Source organism: Felis catus, chromosome B4 (genome assembly GCF_018350175.1).
Source record: "Felis catus isolate Fca126 chromosome B4, F.catus_Fca126_mat1.0, whole genome shotgun sequence".
In the NCBI taxonomy this organism is placed as follows: Eukaryota; Metazoa; Chordata; class Mammalia; order Carnivora; family Felidae; genus Felis; species Felis catus.
In genome coordinates this window covers 28,545,064-28,562,091 of record NC_058374.1, presented here as the reverse complement: position 1 = coordinate 28,562,091, position 17,028 = coordinate 28,545,064, and the positions used below count along the sequence as shown (strand labels likewise).

Genomic DNA, 17,028 nt, shown 5'->3' with positions numbered 1-17,028 from the left:
CTTTTGGGACATTGGGTATAAAATTGTAGGCACCTGGAAATTTGTATTTTTAACTCAAGAGAGAAATCAGCCCTAGAGATACAAATTTGGGAATCAGGATTTCATCGATTGTAGTAAAAGCTGTAAAAATGAATGACATTACCTACAAGAAAGAGGTAAGGGTAATATTAGAGTATGTACTTACTCCCGTTTGCCAGAATTTTAATGCTCCATTTAAGTTTCTTTATAAACTAGCAATGGGGAAGAAATTGGATAGACGGCCTCCTTTCTATGAACAGTGTGTACGTACAAATTTCAGGAGTGGAGAAGTCTTTGGAAAACTCCTTTATCTCTTGGTAATGACCATAGATCAGGTTAAATATTCCCTGGTCAGGTTAAAAATGAATTGAAGTACCTTCTGTTAGGTAAATTCATTTATACAAACAAATATGTATTAAACAGCTTCAAAATGCCAGCTACTTATCTACGCTCTAGGGCTAAAATAGTAGCAGATAAGATGTGTCACCCAAATGACGGATTACGGGGGAGATAAGCAAAGTGATTACAGTACAGTGTGAGAGATACTGAGGTGGGGGAGTACAGCAAGGACACCTGTGATTCAGTGTGGGGATGAAGAACTATCTCTTGAGGAAGTTATCATTTAAGCTGAGAAGAGAAGCCTGAGCCAGATGACATAGAAGATGTGGGGGAGGGCAAGACAGCAAAGGCTGGGAAGGGAAAAGGCCCTGCAGGTTGAAGAAGGGCAGTGGGGCTGACCCACAGAGCATGTGGTGTGGAGAGTAGTGAAAGATGAGGTTGAAGAGGTGAACAAAGTCCATGGCTAGGCCCTTTCTCCTGGGACTAGGTAGAGGGTGGAGGGAGAAAATGATGTATTTTCTAAAGGAAAAAGTATTATTCTGCCTGGGTGTAGTTCAAACAATAGTCTTATGCGTATGGTTTTATAAGGGTTTTATGGACTGGCCCAGGACCGGAATGACTCATAGTAACATTGTTTCTATAGGAAAAATGTTTTGGGCTTCAAAAACTGTCTTACAATTTAACTTTCAATTTTATTTTTCACCATTTGGGGACTGCTTGGATACACATACAGTTCCAGGGCTTTTTGTTATTTGTGTTCAAATTGCACTTTCTCTAGTGTTTATCTACATGGCCACAGTGTTGATTTTCCACAGATGTAGTTGAAATGTTTTCTTTTCTTGAACAGATTTAGAAAAGGTATGGAAATAAAAATAGAAACTTTTAATACACTGTTTGCTTTTCAGAGTGTTTGTTCTTTCAAGTTAAAGGTTTCCTCTGTAAACTATATTGTGGTATGATGTTATATACCAAGAAAGTCGGAAAATTGTTACAGACAGAAAGTAAAAGACATTGGTATGATTTCACTGCTGAAGTCAAAGGGAATGCAGAAGGTAAACAAAACAAGGCTTAAATACCTAGCTTTTAAAAATACATTAATAATCATGAGGTTATCACCATCATCTTCTTCGTGGCTAACTATTGTTATTGTGAGAAATACTAGATATTTTAAAGCAGAATAGAGCTGTTAAGGCCTGTCCCTTTATAAAATAGATCTATATGAGCTTCATTTTGTTTAATAAATGAAACTTTAGTCTGGAAGTCCCTCAAATTCCCATGTCTCCAATAGGCAAAGTTAATTTTATTCACATCCATCTGAGTGAAAATGTCTTTCAGTATCAGAATGCTTTCAGCTGGCAAGTGACAGAAGACCCAATTGAAACTGAAAATATTAAGTTAATTTTATGATCTCATATAACTAGAAATTTGGAAGAAAGATGGTGTTATAGTTGGTTCATGTAGCAGCTAACTGCTGTCATGAGGCTCTCAGGATCTTTCTGTCTTTCCTTTCTAACATCTTAGATGAGTTAGCCTTTGTCCTCAGTCTTGTCCCCTTCTGGTCTGAAGATGACAGGCAGCTTTAGTTCCAAGCTTTATGTCCTCATATAAAAGAACCCAAGATTGTAAGAAAGGAAGGTGTCTCTTGTCTTAGTTTAGGCTGTTGTAGAAAATACCAAAGACTGGGTGGCTCAAACCACAAACATTTATTTTGCTTTGTTCTGGAATCTGGGAAGTCCAAGATCAAGTTGCCCAAACATTCTTGGTGAGGGCCTCTTTCTGGCTTGAAGACCACCACCTTTATGCTGTTTCCTCACATGGCAGAGGGAGAGTGCTCTCTAGTCTCTTTCTCATTTTATAAGAACACTAATACCATTAGTGTTCTTATAAACTAAGAACATCCTCATATGAGGGCTCCACCCTCATAACCTGATGTAACCCTGATTACCTCCCAAATACCATCACAGTGGGGATTAGGGCTTTAATCTGTGAATTTTGTCAGGGTGGAGGGAGGCACAAAAATTCATGCCATAACATCTTTTTTATGTCTTTTTTAAGAGTGAAAAAACACTTTTCTAGAAACCTCTCAGCAGACTTCACTAGTTGAATTTACATCATATAGCCCATTTCTAAACTGGTACGTGGCAAGAGATATAGAAGTCCTGTGATTGGCTTAGACTAGTCAGGATTCGTGGCCCTCCTGACTTCCCAGAGAAGAATTAAATTAAGATTCTGTTGTCCAGGAAGGAGAGTGGACCTGGAAGACACCCACTGGCCCACTGGTGCCTGCCATACCTTCCAAGGCCAGTTCCTCTGCCTGGGCTCTGAATCTTTTTCTACCTTTTAGAGGACTTTATTCTGTTAATCCTTTTTTTTTTTTTTTTAACATTTATTTATTTTTGAGAGAGAGAGAGAGAGAGAGAGAGAGCGCACAAGCAGGGGAGGGGCAGAGAGGGAGGGATACACGGAATCAGAAGCAGGCTCCAGGGTCCAAGATGTCAGCACAGAGCCCGATGTGGGCTCAAACCCACAGACCGTGAGATCATGACCTGGGCTGAAGTCGAAGTTGGTGGCTTAACTGATTGAGCCACCCAGGCACCCCACTGTTCATCCTTTTTTAAATAACCTGTGTCTCTTTTCATTCTTTTAAAGCTATATTGAAAGAATCTACATGTGCTGTCTCCATTTCTCTTCCTACAGTGTAGTCCTTAAATTTACTGTAATCTGGATTCTGCTTAACCTTTCCTTTCCCTTCTGTCATCATCAGTGCCCACCTGATTGCCTGATTCTTCACCCGTATTACCGATAGTGTTTGGCAAGACCATTGGTTCTGTAGGGTTAGCACACACCAGAATCATGTAGAGGGTGATTAAAAACATAGTTGACTGGGCTCCATCTCTAGAGTTTCTAATTCAGTAAGTCTGAGCTGGGGCTTGTACATTTGAGCTTACTTTTGATATTATTGATTTTACTAACTACTACCTTTTTCCCGAGTTTCAAAACTCAGAATTACCTCTCAAACCTGCCCTTCTTGTTCTTTCTGTATTCTCTGTTTTATTGATGAATACCAGTGTCTTTTTTTGTCAAGTAAGAAATCTGGAACTCATCCTGGTTTTTTATTCTTCCTTACTCCCATATATAGTCAATTCTTGTGTCCTACTCTAAATGTCCTTCAAGCACATCATTTTTGTCTCCATCCCTATTGTCTCTGCATCAGTTTGAACACTCATTTCTTTTCACTTATGCTACTGGAATGATCTCTAAAGTGCTTGTCATATATCCAATTGCGTATTTTCTCTTATTTATACTTCATACTGTTGCAGAGTGTTTTTTTTTTTTTTTAATGCAAGTCTGATCATATTATTCCTGAGCTCAGAATTCTTTGGGCTGTTAAACCTTCCAGATAAAATCCAGACTCCACGCCATGCAAGCAAAGAGCTTCAGGATTATGTCTACCCACCTGTCTAGTGTTTGCTTTTTCTTCCCTCTTCTTTACTGTACTTCAGTATTGAGCTTGACTTAATTCTTCTCTTGGGCTTTTGAGCCTTTGCATGTTTTCTCTTTGCCTGAAACATTTCTCCTTCCCCCTTCGCTGCTTTGGTAGGTCTTGCTTATCTTCCAAGACTTAGCCCAAAGATGCCTCTGCTATTGCCTCACTTCCCTGGTCCCTTTCCTTTTCTATTCCTGGAGATTAGGCGTTCCTTTCTGTACAACCATAGAGGTATATAAATGGTACTCATTTAGTACTGAAACACTATTCAGTTCTGCAAGTTTATTGGGTACTTGCTCCCTCTAGGCTATAATTTCTATGAGGACAAAGATTGTACTTTTCATCTGTTTCCTAATATAGCACCTAACATAATAAGAAATGTTTGTCAAATGAATATTAAGGATCATTTTTACTGATAGAAACTGGTCATAAAATCAAACCTGAAAAACTTAGGACTAGGAAACAAACAGGAGGGTGACAGAAACACCTTAGACTTTATATATAGTTGGATTTGTTCAGGATGCTGGGTGGAATTTATGGTTCTTAGAGAATTTATAGGGTTTGGTGATAGGTTGTAGAACCACATGAGTGATGTTCAAATTAGGTTACCTTTTTTATTTCCTGGAGAGTTAGGGTGAAATCTGGAAATAGGGCTGCTGTTAAGTTTTTGGGCATATTAAGAACTCTGCCAAGTAGGATAAGCACAACTGATTGCAGAATTTTCTGATATATATATCTACACATATATGCATGTGTATATATATGATATGTATATTATATATGTGTGTATATATATATATAAATAGGGAGTGTGTGTGTGTGTGTGTGTATATATATATATATATATATATATATATATATACTCCCTATTTCATTGCTTGTTGAGAATTCTATGCAGATTTTAAAAAGTGATGGTTATTATAAAGCTGCCATCTCTGTTATATATAGATTTTATTTTCAATGTTTTAAAGGTTAGCTTATTTATCCACTATTTTTGAAAATATATATCTGCCAAAAATTTCATAGTAGTTGTATGCTCTAAGCTTGCATTGTCCATGTGGTAGCCATCAGCCACATATGATTATTTATATTTGAATTTAAACTAGTTAGAATTAAATTAACAATTCAATTCCTTAATCATGCTAGCCACATTTCAGGTGCTCAATAATTGGACAGTATAGACATAGGATAGAAACAGTGACTTTGAGTGGCATATTAGACCAGATGAACTTAACATATATATCCAGAACATCCCATCCCCAAACACCAGGATACACATTCAAGTGTACATGGAACATTCTCCGGGATAGATCATTTGTTAGGCCACAGAATAAGTCTCAAGTTTAAGAAGACTGAAAGCATATCAAGCATATTTTTTTCAATCACAGCAGTGTAGAACTCGAAATTGATTACAAGAAGGAAACTGGAAAATCACACAAACACATGGAGGCTAAACAGCATGCTACTACACAACAGTGGGTCAACGAAGAATCAAAGACAAAATGAAAAAATACATACAGACAAATGAAGATGGAAGCATAGCAGTTCAAAATCTTTGGGATGCACTAAAAGCAGTTCTGAGAGGAAAGTTTGTAGTGATACAGTTATAGATCAAGAAATAAGAAAAATCTCAAATAAGCAATCTAACCTTACACCTAAGGGCTTTGAAAAAAGAACAAACAAACCCAAAGTTAGTAGAAGAGGGCGATAATAAGGATCAGAACAGAAATAAATGACGGGCGCCTGGGTGGTGCAGTCGGTTAAGCGTCCGACTTCAGCCAGGTCACGATCTCGCGGTCCGTGAGTTCGAGCCCCGCATCAGGCTCTGGGCTGATGGCTCAGAGCCTGGAGCCTGTTTCCGATTCTGTGTCTCCCTCTCTCTCTGCCCCTCCCCCATTCATGCTCTGTCTCTCTCTGTCCCAAAAATAAATAAAAACGTTGAAAAAAAATTTTAAAAAAAAGAACAGAAATAAATGAAATAGAGGCTAAAAAAATAGAAAAGACCCATGAAACCAAGAGTGATTCTTTGAAAAGATAAATAAAATTGATAAACCTTTAGCCAGACTTGTCAAGAAAAAAAGAGAGGACTCAAATAAGAAATGCAGGAGGAAAAATAACAACTGACACTGTATGAAGGTCATGACATCATGGAATATAAAGGATTATAATAGACTACTATGAAGAATTTTATGCCAACAAGTTGGATAACAGAAGAAATGGGTGACTTCCTAGAAGCATATGATCTTCCAAAACTGAATCAGGAAAAAAATAGAAAAATTGAACAGACTGATTACTAGTAATAAATTGAATCGGTAGTAAAAAATCTACCAACAAACAAGAGTCCAGGACCAGGTAGATTCACAGTTGAGTTCTACCAAACATTTAAAAAGAGTTAATACTGATTCTTCCTAAGCTATTTCAAGAAATAGAAGAAGGAAAACTTCCAAATTAATTTTATGAGGACAGCATTACCCTGATACCAAAACCAGACAAAGATGCTACAAAAAAAGAAAACTATAGGCCAATAATACCTGATGAACATAGTTGCAAAAATCCTCAACAAAATATTAGCAAACTAAGTTCAACAATATATTAAAAGAATCATTCACAGAGATCACATGGAATTTATTCTAGGGGTACAAGGAGAGTTCAGTATCTGCAAGTCAGTCAACATGGTTCATCACATTAACAAGAGGAAGGGTAAAAACCACATGACCATCTCAATAGATATAGAAAAAGCATTTGACAACATTCAACATCCATTCATGAATAAAGTCTTCACAAAGTGGGTTTAGAGGGAACATACTTCACCATGATAAAGATCATATATGACAAACCCACACCCACAGCTAACATTATCTCAGGTGCAAAAACTAAAAGCTTTTCCTGTAAGATCAGGAATAAGACAAGGATGTCTTCTGTTACCACTTTTATTCAACATATACTGGAAGTCGTAGCTGCAGCAGTCAGACGAGAAAAAAAAAATAAAAGGCATCCAGATTGGTAAGGAAGAAATAAAACTTCACTACTTAAGAGTGACATGATACTCATACGTAGAAAACCCCAAAAAACTATTAGAACTGATAAATGAATTCAGTAAAGTTGCATGATACAAATTAATATATAAAAATCTGTTGCATTTCTATACACTAATACCAAACTAGCAGAAAAAGATATTAAGAAAATCCCATTTACAGTTGTGCCAAAAAATACGTAGGAATAAATTTAACATAAGAGGTGAAAGACCTATATTCTGAAAACTATAAGATGTTGAAAAAAGAAATTGAAGATGACTCAAACAAATGGAAAGATATACCATACTCATGGGTAGAATTGATATTGTTAAAATGTCCATAGTACCCAAAACAATCTACAGACTCAATGCACTTCCTTTCAAAACACCAACTATATTTTTCACAGAACTAGAACAATTATAAAATTTCCAGCTCATATAATTACAATTTTTTTCTTAGTTATGTACTGCTGATATTTTTAATGATTCTTTGAGATTTTTTTTTTCAACGTTTATTTATTTTTGGGACAGAGAGAGACAGAGCATGAACGGGGGAGGGGCAGAGAGAGAGGGAGACACAGAATCGGAAACAGGCTCCAGGCTCCGAGCCATCAGCCCAGAGCCTGACGCAGGGCTCGAACTCACGGACCGCGAGATCGTGACCTGGCTGAAGTCGGACGCTTAACCGACTGCGCCACCCAGGCGCCCCCTTTGAGATTTTTTAAGTGCTAAGGAATACATTAGTGTGGTGGTGGGGGGTATATAATAGTGATTAAAACAGATTTACTTCTTGCCTTCAAGGAAATTATACCATAATGGATGAGGTAAGACAGTGAACACATCAATAAACTATATAATTACAAAAAAAAAAATCCCAAAATTTGTATAGAACTGCAAAAGACCTCAAATAGCCAAAAAAAAATCTTGAGAAAGCACAAAGCTAGAGATACCAAGATCCTAGATTTCAAGATATACTACAAAGCTGTAGTAACCAAAACAGTATCTCTCTCACACACACACACACACACACACACACACACACACACACACACACACAATGGAACAGGATAGAAAGCCTAGAAAGAAACCAAGCTTATATGGTCAATTAATCTCTGACAAAAGAGGCAAGAATATGCAATGGGGAAAAAACAATCTCTTCAACAAATGGTATTGGTAAAACTGGATAGCTACATGTAAAAGAATGAAACAGGACCACTCTTAAACAATACACAAAGATAAACTCAAGATGATTAATGACTTAAATGTGAGAACTGAAACCATAAAAGTCCTAAAGGAAAGCATAGGAAGCATAGGCAGTAATCTCTTGGACTTCATGGCCTTCACAATATATTTATGGGTGTGTTGCCTGAGGCAAGGGAAACAAAAGCAAAAAAAAAAAAAAGACTAAATGAGATTACACCAAAAAAGCTTTTTACAGCAAAGAAAACTATCAAGAAAATGAAAAGGCAGCCTACTGAATGGGAGAAGATATTTGCAAACGATATTTCTAAGAGGTTAATATCCAAAATATATAAAGAACTTAGATAACTCAATGCAGAAATCCCCCAAATAATCTGATTAAAAATGGGCAGAGGACCTGAATAGACATTTTCCCAGAGAAGACATACAAATGGTCAACAGACACATGAAAAGATGTTCAGCATCAGTAACCATTAGGAAAATGCAAATCAGAACCACAGTGAAGTATCGCCTCACACCCGTCAGAATGGTTAGTATCAAAAAGACAAGAAATAATAAGAGTTGGCGAGGATGTGGAGAAAGGGGAGCTGTTGTGCACTTTTGGTGGGAATGTAGATTGGTACAACCACTGTGGAAAACATGGAGGTTCCTAAAAAAACTAAAAATAGAAATACTATCCAGTAATTCCACTACTAGGTATTTACCCAAAGACAACGAAAACACTAATTTGAAAAGATATGTGCACCCCTATGTTTATTGCAACATTATTTATAATAGCCAAGATATGGAAAACCAGTATGTGAATGGTTAAAGAAGAGGTAGTGTATACACAATGGAATATTACTGATCCATAAAAATGAATGATAGATCTTGCCACTTGTAACAATATGGATGGACTTAGAGGTAGTACAATGTTAAGTGAAATAAGTCAAAGACCAATACCCTATCATTTCACTTACATGTGGAATCTAAAAAACAAAACAGACAAGCAAAAACCCAGAAACAGACTCGTAAATACAGGGAACAAAACTGGTGGTTGCCAGAGGGGAATGGATAAAATAGGCTAAAGGGATTAAAAAGTATAAAACTACAATTATAAAATAAATGTCATAAAGATGAAAAGCACAGCATAGAGAATGTAGTCAATAACATTGTAATAATGGATAGTGACAGATGATAACTACACTTAGGCATGGGGAACACTGTATAATGCATACATTTGACAATCACTGTTGTATGCCTGAAACTAATATAACATGTATGTCAATTATACTTCAATGAAAACTTTTTTTTTAAATTCAGTTCCTCAGTCATGCTAGCCACATTTCAAATGCTCAATAAATGTATACAGATAGAGGATATTTTCATTATTGTCTTAGCAAATAGTTTAGTCAGATGATTAGGATATAATCTCAAATTCCTATTTTTTAAAAATCCACAATGAGAAAAAAATGAAATCCTGCAGCAATGTGGATGGAACTGGAAAGTATTATGCTAAGTGAAACAAGTCAGAGAAAGACAGATATCATATGTTTTCACTCATATGTGGATCTTGAGAAACTTTAAGGCCATGGGGGAAGGAAGGGGGAAAAATAGTTACAAACAGAAAGGGAGGGAGGCAAACCATAAAAGACTCTTAAATACAGAGAACAAACTGGGTTGATGGGGGGTGGGGAAGAGGGGGAAATGGGTGATGGGCATTGAGGAGGGCACTTGCTGGGATGAGCAGTGGGTGTTGTATGGAAGCCAATTTGACAATAAATTATATTTAAAAAAAATCCAAATATGACCCTTAAAATGTGTTTTTATTATAAAATAAAACATATTGTATAAGAAACATTATAAACTACATGGTTTACTGAATTATTGCAATGCTGATAACACCCAGGTCAGGAAATAGAACTTTGTCCATCATCCTTAAAACTCTTCCATGTATCCTGTGTCAATCACAATCCTCTCTTCTCTCTTAAGTGATCATAATCTGAATATTCATAATAATCACTTAAGTTTTTAAAAAATTATTTGTGGAGTTAATTAGCTTCCTTAGGCACTATAGTTTGGTTTCAACTAAAATAAGAACATTTTAATTGCAATACAATTTCCATGTCATTAAATTAACCCATTTAAAGTATACAATTAGGTGGTTTTAGTGTAGTCACAGTATTGTACAACCATTGCTACAATCTAGGTTTAAGACATTTCCATACCCCCTAAAAGAAGACTATACCTGTTGGCAGTCACTGCCTAACCCTATTCTTCCAATCAACCCAGCCTGACAACCATAATCTACTTTCAGTCTGTACATTTGCTTATTCTGGTTTTTCATGTAAGTTGAATCTTACTGTATGTGGTCTTTCACTTAGTATAGTGTGTTGAGGTTCATTCATGATGTAACATATATTAATATTTTAATTAATATTAAATTATTATTATTAATAATTTAATTTTTATTGTTGGATACTATTCCATTGAATGGGTATGCCACATTTTGTTTATCCATTCATCAGTTGATAGACATTTGGGTTGTTTCCACTTGTTGGCTATTATGATTAATGCTGCTATGATATTTATGTTCAAGTTTTTGAGTGGGTGTACGTTTTCATTTCACTTGAGTACTTACTTAGTAGTGGGAATTGCAGGGTCAAATGGTACTCTGTCTTTTAGACTTTTGAGGAACTGCCAAAATGTTTTTCTAATTGACTGTACCATTTTTCATTTCCACCAGAAATGGAGAGGATTCTAATTTCTCCACATCTTCATCAGTACTTGTTATTTCTATTTTTGATTATAGGCATGAAGTCGTATCTCATTGAATATCAAATTGATTAAAAATGTATTGTGATTTTCACTTGCATTTCCCCAGTGGTTAATGATGTTGAGCATCTTCTCATATGTTTATTAGATGTTTGTAAATCTTCTTGGGAGAAATGTTTATGCCAGTACCATGCTGTGTTGATTACTGTAACTATATAGTAAGTTTTGAAATCGGGTTATGTGAGTCTTCCAACTTTCTTTTTCTTTTTTAAGATTGTTTGGCTCTTCTAGGTCCCTTGCATATCCATATGAGTTTTAGTAAAAGTTTGTCAATTTTTGGAGAAAAGACATCTTGGATTGTAATGGGAATTGTGCCAAATATGTAGACCAATATGGGAGTATTGACATCCTAACAATATTGAGTCTTAACAGTTCATCAACATGGCATGTTTTTCCATTTAAGTTGTTTTTAATTTCTTTTAACAGTATTTTGTAGTTTCCACTGTGCAAGTCTTATACTATTTTTGTTAAATACATTCTAAAGTGTTTTAATCTTCTCAATTAAAATCTTCTCTATTTTAATCTTCCTTCTCAATGGAATTGCTTTCTTAAGTTTATCATTTCAATTTTGGATTGGTTATTGTGGTTGTATAGAAAAAAAAGAATTTCTTGGTATATTCTTGTATCCTGAAACCTTGCTGAGCATGGTTATTCTAAAAACTTTTTTTAAAGTAGATTCCTTAGGATTTTCTTCACACAAAACTCTGTCATCTACGAATAGAGAGAGTTATACTTCTTTCCAATCTGGATCTTTTTTTGTTTGTTTGTTTTTGTTTTTTTCTTGCTTAATTGTATTGGTTAGAACTTGCAGTGAACTGTTAGGTAGAAATGGTAAGAAATAGGACACAATTCTCTTGTTTCTAATTTTAGGAGGGACACATTCAGTCTTTCATTATTAAGTATGATGTTGGCTGTGAGTTTTTGTAGATGTCTTTTGTCTGGTTGAGGAAGTTCCTTTCTATTCCTGGCTGTTGAATGCTTTTTGTGATAAGAGAGTGTTGGATTTTGGCAAATACTCTTTTTGTATTTATTGATATTATGTATTTTTAAAAAATTTCATTAATGTAGTATTAGTTAATTTAGTTAATATATTATTGATTGGGTTTCTTGGTCGGTGGGTATTGAACCAACTTAGCATTCCTAGGGTAAATCTTACTTGGTTGTGGTTTTAATCATTTTTACATATTGCTGGATTTGCTTTGCTAGTATTTTGTTGAGGATTTTGCATCTATATTCATAAAGAATGTTGGTCTATAGTTTTCTTATGACTTTGTCTAGTTTTGGTATCAAGTAATACTGGCCTTGTGGAAGTGTTCTCTCCTCATGTATATGTTTGGTTGGTTTGTTTTGGAAGACTTCTTTAAAGATTGGTATTCTCATTTAAAGGTTTGGTAGAATTACCAGTGAAGCCCTCTGGGTCTGTACTTATATTTGTTGGAAGTATTTTAATTACTAACTCAATCTGTATTTGTTACAGGCCTATTCAGAGTTTGTATGTTTTCTCTGTCAGTTGTAGTTGTTTTTTTAAGAATTTGTTCTTTTTGGGGCACCTGGGTGGCACAGTCGGTTAGGCGTCCAACTTCTGCTCAGGTCATGATCTCACGGCTCTTGAGTTCAAGCCCCGCGTCGGGCTCTGTGCTGAGAGAGGTGCTGACACCTCAGAGCCTGGAACCTGCTTCAGATTCTGTGTCTCTGTCTCTCTCTCTGCCCCTCCCCTGCTCATGCTCTGTCTCTCCTGTCTGTCAAAAATAAACATTAAAAAAAATAATAATTTGTTCTTTTCATCCAAGTACTCAACTGGTTGATGTACAGTTGTTCATAATATTCCTTTATAATAACTTTTATTTCTGGAAGGCAATAGTAATGTTCTTTTGTTCATTCCTGATTCTGATAATTTGTGTGTACCTTTATTTTTCTCAGTCACTCTAGCTAAAGATTTGTCAATTTTGTTGATCTTTTCAAAGAAACAACTTTTGTTTGCATTGATTTTCTTTTTTGTTTTTCTATTCTTTATTGCATTTTTTTTTTTTTGCACTTCAATCTTTATTATTCCCTTACTTCTGCTTGCTTTTCTGTGTACTCTTCTTTTTCTCAGTTCTTAAGATGGAAATTTAGGTTATTCATTTGAGATCTTCTTTTTTAACATAAGTATTTACAATGATAAATTTTATTTAAGCACTGCTTTCTTTAGCTGTATCCCATAGGTTTTGGCATGTTGTGTTTTTGTTTTCATTCATGTCAGGGAGTTTTCTAATTCCTTTATGATTTTTTTGACTTATTGGTTATTTAGCAGTGTATTGTTTTATTTCCACATATTTGTCTAGAATTTCCTTCTGTTACTGATTTCTTTTTTAATTTTTTTAATTTTTTTTTTAATTTTTTTTTCAACGTTTATTTATTTATTTTTGGGACAGAGAGAGACAGAGCATGAACGGGGGAGGGGCAGAGAGAGAGGGAGACACAGAATTGGAAACAGGCTCCAGGCTCTGAGCCATCAGCCCAGAGCCTGACGCGGGGCTCGAACTCACGGACCGCGAGATCGTGACCTGGCTGAAGTTGGACGCTTAACCGACTGCGCCACCCAGGCACCCCCTGTTACTGATTTCTAATTGCATCCTATTGTGGTCATGGAACAGTCTGCATGATTTTAATCACTTTAAATTATTGAGGCTGGTACATGGCCTTGAATACAGTCTACCTTAGAGAATGTTTCATGTGCACTTGAGAAAAATGTGTATTGTATTCTTGGGTGGAGTATCATATAGATGTCTTTTAGGTCTAGTTGACCTATAGTTTTTTTTCAAATCTTTTATTTCCTTGTGTATTTTCTTTTTGGTTGTTCCATCTAATATTGAAAGGGGATATGACATCTTCCAATTTCATTTTTGAATTGTTTATTCCTTCAGTTCTTTTGTTGTTGTTGTTTTAAAGTTTGTTTTTTCTGATTCTCATGGTTCTTCTTTGCATAGTGTGTCTTTTTTCTTCCATTTACTTTCAACCTATTTGTATCATTGAACATAAAATGTGTCTCCTGTAGACAGCATATTATATATACAGTTTACCCTCGAATGACACAGGGGTTGTGGTGCACTCTCTGCACAGTTGATAATTCACATAAAACTTTTTAAAATAATTTTTTATTATTTATTTTGAGAGAGAGAGAGAGAGAGAGAGAGAGAGGGAGAGAGAGAGAGAGAGAGAGAGAGAGAGAAACCCAAGCAGACTCCATGCTGTCAGCACAGAGCCCTATGTGGGACTCAATCCTGTGGACAGTGAGGCCATGACCTGAGCTAAAATCAAGAGTCGGACCTGTAACCAACTGAGCCCAACACATAAAACTTTTGTGACCAACACATAAAACTTTTGACTCCAAAGAACTTAACCTATTGTTGACCAAAAACCTTTACCAGTAACATAACAGACATATTTTGTATATGTTGTATATTATTTGGTATATATTCCAATAAAGTAAGCTAGAGAAAAGAAAATGTTGGTTGTTAAGAAAATCATAAGGAAGATTTTTACAGTACTATAGTGTATTTATTGAAAAAAAAAATCCACATGTTAAGTGGACTTGTTCAGTTCAAACCATGTTGTTCAAGGGTCCACTGTCATTGGATGTTTAAAAATACAATCTGATAATTTCTGCTTTTTGACTAGGTTGTTTAATCCATTCACAATTAATATTATTGATATGGTTGGATTTACATCTGCTATTTTGCTTTTTGTTTTCTGTAGGTCTCATGCCTTTGTTCTCTTGAATTCTTTCAAATTAAGTGAATTCTTTTGAAATAAGTGAATATCTTCCAGTGTGGTATTTTGAGTCCTTTAATCATTTTTAAATTATAAATCTTGAGTTATTCTCTTAGTGTTTGCTCTAGGTTTTACAATATACATTTTAACTTAGAAGAATCTACTTCTCATTTTTACTTATACTCAGTAAAATAAACATTTCTCCTGTATAGCTCCATTTTTCTCTCTCCCCACTTTTTCCTACTATTATTATACATCTTCTATGTATATACTATAGAAACCCAACAATATATTGTTATAATTTTTACTTTATATAATCCTATGTCTCTTTTAAAGAAGCTGAGAGAAGAAAGGGGAACAAATATGTATTTATAGAGTTAGCTATATCAGCCTATTTTTCATTCTCTTATATTTCTGTGGATTTGAGTTCCCATCTGGTGTTATATCCTTACTCTAATACAACTTTCTTCTCACTTGCTTCCTTTATGCTGTTATTGCAAATATATAAAATTTCTGTGTGTTACTAGCCTAACAGTACATTTGTATGCATATTGTTTTATTGAATTACTCTCTAAATCAGTAAGAAAAAAAAGGGGGAATTAACTGAGTTTTCTATTTGATGTATCTCCTGACACTGATAGAAAGCTGACATCATTTAATTGTGAATTTCTTCTGCTAATAGAGCCATCAAAATAACAGCTGTCACTTAACTTTGTGTAAAGAAGATAAATTGTAAAATTGTAATTAGAATTGAGAGGGAGAAGTTTAAAGAGCATTCATTTGATCTAAATGAAAAGTCATTCTTTATAGAGTAATATGTAAAACATCTCCATCTGCTTTTCTTAATATGGTCTTCGAACTAGTCATAAGCAGGGGCAGCAGTATTGAATATTTCTTCCACCTCCATTCAAGGCTGAAGGAGTTAATTGTCTCGAGCTATTCCTGCCTGAGTGCACTTTCCCCCCCCCCCCCCTGAAACTGGCTTAGGTATTGTTTTTGAGAATGAGGTATGAGTTATAGCCCATCCAGAAATGCCTTTATGCTTAAAGTCTTTCAGGTTTAACCACATGTTAATTGGCAGCTGGGTTCTCTGCACATGCATCTCATACTGCTCCACAAGATAATGGCAGAACCTAAAAGTGAAAACCCAGGCTTATTATACTGCTACCATTAAAAAAAAAAAAAAAAAAAAAGCACTAAGAAAATCTAAGATAAATAATACATTGAGTGGGACACTGTGAACAACAGGCATAAATTGGGACCATCTCAGGCAAACTGACACACACGGACACTTTACCAGACATGTATTTTTTCAGAAACCTCCTAACTCCAAACTCTGGATTGCCATTTTCCCATCAAAAGTCTGTGTCCTCAATATGATTCACTTGTTTGTGACTGTTTAGTAATTTGCACGGCATTATGTACATGGAAAAGAATGCGAAGCATTCTTCCTAGTCAGTTTTATTCATTTGGCATTTCTTTTTTTTTGTGGTACATTTTCTGTTTGTCTTAAAACTTTTATTAAATTTTGCATGCTTTCATTTTTAAACTAAAGAGGTGTAATAAATTTAGTGATTTATATTCTCCCTTAAGTTAGTTATTGTGATATCTTAATAAAAATATATAGTAATTAAAAATTAAATTTGAGAATGAAAGGAAGGCAGTTTCTACATATGTTTGATAAAAATGGATTATTTGAATATGCTTATAATAATACTTTATATTCTATTACAGGATTAATTAAAAGGATTTACTGTATATCATGACTCTTTACTGGAGCCTTAGGAGATAGGTAAGAGACAAGCATTTTTTGAAAAGATATATATGAAACATTAAATAATTTGATCTCATAGGTTCCTGACAAAGTGATTTATCTCTTTTTCTCCTCAGTAAAATGTTAGTAGAAATATTATGTTTACATGAATCATAGTATAACATTTCTCTAATATCCAATAAGTCATATTTTCCAGGGAGCCTGTACGTTTATTTTCTGTAGTATTTATAGTGAAGACATTTAATAAGACACATAAGCTTGGCACCTTAAAGCACTAGAAAATACTTCAAGTGCTGAAAATATAAAAAATATATATATTATAAAATAAAATAAATATGTAATAAAATATATATGATACATATAAATCTAAATATAAAATATATAAATATATAATATAAATATATATGTAACTATAAAATATTTACTATATAAATACTATAATATATAAATATAAATATATAGAAGTATAATATAGATATATAAAATATATATTATATAATAAAATAAGATATGTAATATATAAAAATATAATAATTATTATTAGATTAGATCTTAGAACTGAAAAAAAAAGGTATTAGTGAAAAAACAGGTGAAATCCAATTAAAACCTATAGCTTAATTAATAGCAATA

At 34.5% G+C, this 17,028-nt stretch overlaps 1 protein-coding gene across 17 annotated transcripts in view; it reads left to right on the top strand.

Moving 5' to 3' along the window:
- ZNF438 (zinc finger protein 438) overlaps positions 1-17,028 on the top strand; it is a 178,118-nt gene that overhangs the window by 24,207 nt on the left and 136,883 nt on the right. For 13 of the 17 annotated variants that reach the window (XM_011283664.4, XM_011283662.4, XM_011283663.4 and 10 more), the window contains exon 2: positions 16,359-16,416. The exons of the other annotated variants lie outside the window; for them this stretch is intronic. The gene's annotated coding sequence lies outside the window, so the exon portion shown is untranslated. The remainder of the gene's footprint in view (positions 1-16,358; positions 16,417-17,028) is intronic. 17 annotated transcript variants of the gene reach the window in all.